This window comes from Phalaenopsis equestris, unplaced genomic scaffold (assembly GCF_001263595.1).
Source record: "Phalaenopsis equestris unplaced genomic scaffold, ASM126359v1 Scaffold000055, whole genome shotgun sequence".
NCBI lineage: Eukaryota > Viridiplantae > Streptophyta > Magnoliopsida > Asparagales > Orchidaceae > Phalaenopsis > Phalaenopsis equestris.
In genome coordinates this window covers 2115006-2117438 of record NW_018164497.1, presented here as the reverse complement: position 1 = coordinate 2117438, position 2433 = coordinate 2115006, and positions in this window count along the sequence as shown.

Below are 2433 nucleotides of genomic sequence, written 5' to 3'. Positions count from 1 at the left end.
CCCTGCCGCAAACCAGACCATAATAAAGACACGTGTTGGGTGCTTCATGGAAAGCCAGCTGATTGGAAGCCTCGGTTCGATCGCGCTCTCCATGCCAACAGTGTCGTCGCTGTCGATTACCTCCCTGCACTAGTGCTGCACCAGCGCCTAGTTCATTCAACAAAGAGCAACTAGATTTGCTGCACAAACTGATAGGCAAACCACTTGATCTGGCCGTTCCCGACCCCAATCATGGTATGTTCTACCATGTCTTCACAGTCAATCAAGGATCCCTCGATTAGTGGATCATCGATTCCGATGCTTCTCATCACATGACTGACGATGCCTCCCTTCTCCATGACTATATATCGTGCGGAGACAACTCCACCATCCGCTTTGTCGATGGCTCTGTCTCCAAAGTCACCGGGTTTGGCTCTGTGCGCATCACCCAAAACATTCTACTCCGATCTGTACGTCATGTTCCTACTTTAAATTGCAATTTAATATCCATCGGTAAGTTGACTAGTGATTTGAGATGTATTGCTAAATTTTTCCTTTACCACGTGTGAATTTCAGGATGTGGACTCGGGGATGACGATTGACAATGTTGAGTTGTGCTCGGGTCTCTACGTCATCAATGGTACTACACCACTATGACCTCACTGCAGACATTTATCTACCCATCATTCTGTCTTCAATTCTAGTGTCAATAAAGATTTCGAGATCATGTTATGACATTTTCATCTTGGTCATCCAAATTTTATGTATCTTGCAAAACTATTTTCAAATTTATTTATCAATAAAGATGTTGGCTCTTTTCAATGTGAATTTTGTCAACTTGCCAAACACACTATCACGTCATTTCCACGTGTTAATTACACCTCTTCCCGACCCTTTGCACTCATTCACAACGATATCTGGGGCCCATCCCGTGTTACAACCCTTAACGGGACGTTACAACCCTTAATACTGTGAGGTTTGCGTCTTTATGCGACATTTCGTTAATCACAAGGGTCTAACGTGGCTATTTCTTATGAAAGATAAATCTGTTGTCGGTCACATATTTGAACAATTTTACTCAATGATTCAAACACAATTTCAAACCTCAATTCAGTCACTCAAGTCTGATAATGCAAAGGATGATAATGCAAAGTGATAATGCAAAGGAGTACTTTGCTTCCGTCCTCGACTCTTATCTCTCCTCTAAAGTCATCCTCCATGTCAGTTCTTGCGTCGACACTTCAATAAAATGAGATTGCCGAACGCAAGAATCGTCACCTTCTCGAGGTGGCCCGCTGCCTCATGTTTTCCTCTAACGTACCTAAGTTTTTTGGGATGACGCTGTATCCACTGTAACCTACCTCATCAACAGGATGCCTTCTCGGGTCCTCAAATTTCAAAGTCCAGTCCAACTCCTTCTCAAATCATTTCCCCACACCAAGACAATTACCCAAAATCAACTTACCAAAGTATTTGGTTGCTCTTCCTTTGTTCACATTCATTCACACAATCGCAATAAACTTCAGTAAATGTATTTTCTTTGGCTACTCGCTTCTTCAAAAAGGGTATAAGTGCTACTCTCTTCTCATAAGAAAAACCTACAACACTATGGATACAACACTATGGATGTCACGGATGTCACATTCTTTGAAAATCAGTCTTACTACCCAAATTTTAATATTCAGGGGGAGACTTTAAGGGAATATCAGTCTTGGGGGGATAATGATTTCATACCACCACACACCAAATCCTCATCCCTTGAACCGAACTCATTATCTCCCGACTCGGATTCAACAAGTTCATCAAACTCACGTGAAAATGTACCTAACAACCAGTCTCCGTCCAGTCCTCAAAAGTCCAACTCGTCACCCATTCTTGCACCACCTCCCACACACAACAAGCACACAGACCATCCAACACATCCAACACCAATCCAAGAGTCAGAACTGGATCCAACTCCTACAAAAATCACTCAAGTACAAACACACTTGAACATGAATCTACTATACCTATGACTGATGACTCTGACATTCCAATTGCTTTAAGGAAAGGTGTTAGGTCCATCCGACCTTCATTCAGGTACTAACACACGATGCATCTGATCTCCAACTTTGTGTCCTATGAAAGACTATCTTCAGCCTACCGAGCCTATGTCATTGCATTAAAAAATACACAAGTCCCAAACACCATTGATGAAGCTCTCAAACACCCGGGGTGGAATACATGGACTGTTTCAGACCTGCCAAAGGGAAAGAAAGCAATCGACTACAAATGAATTTTCAATGTCAAATACAAGACATATGGTACAATTGAGAGATTAAAAACATGTCTCGTAGCAAAAGGTTTTTCACGGTCCTACGGTATTGATTACCGAGAAACATTTGCCCCCGTGGCCAAACTTAACACCATCAGAATCCTTCTCTCACTTACGGTAAATGAAGACTGACTGCTACA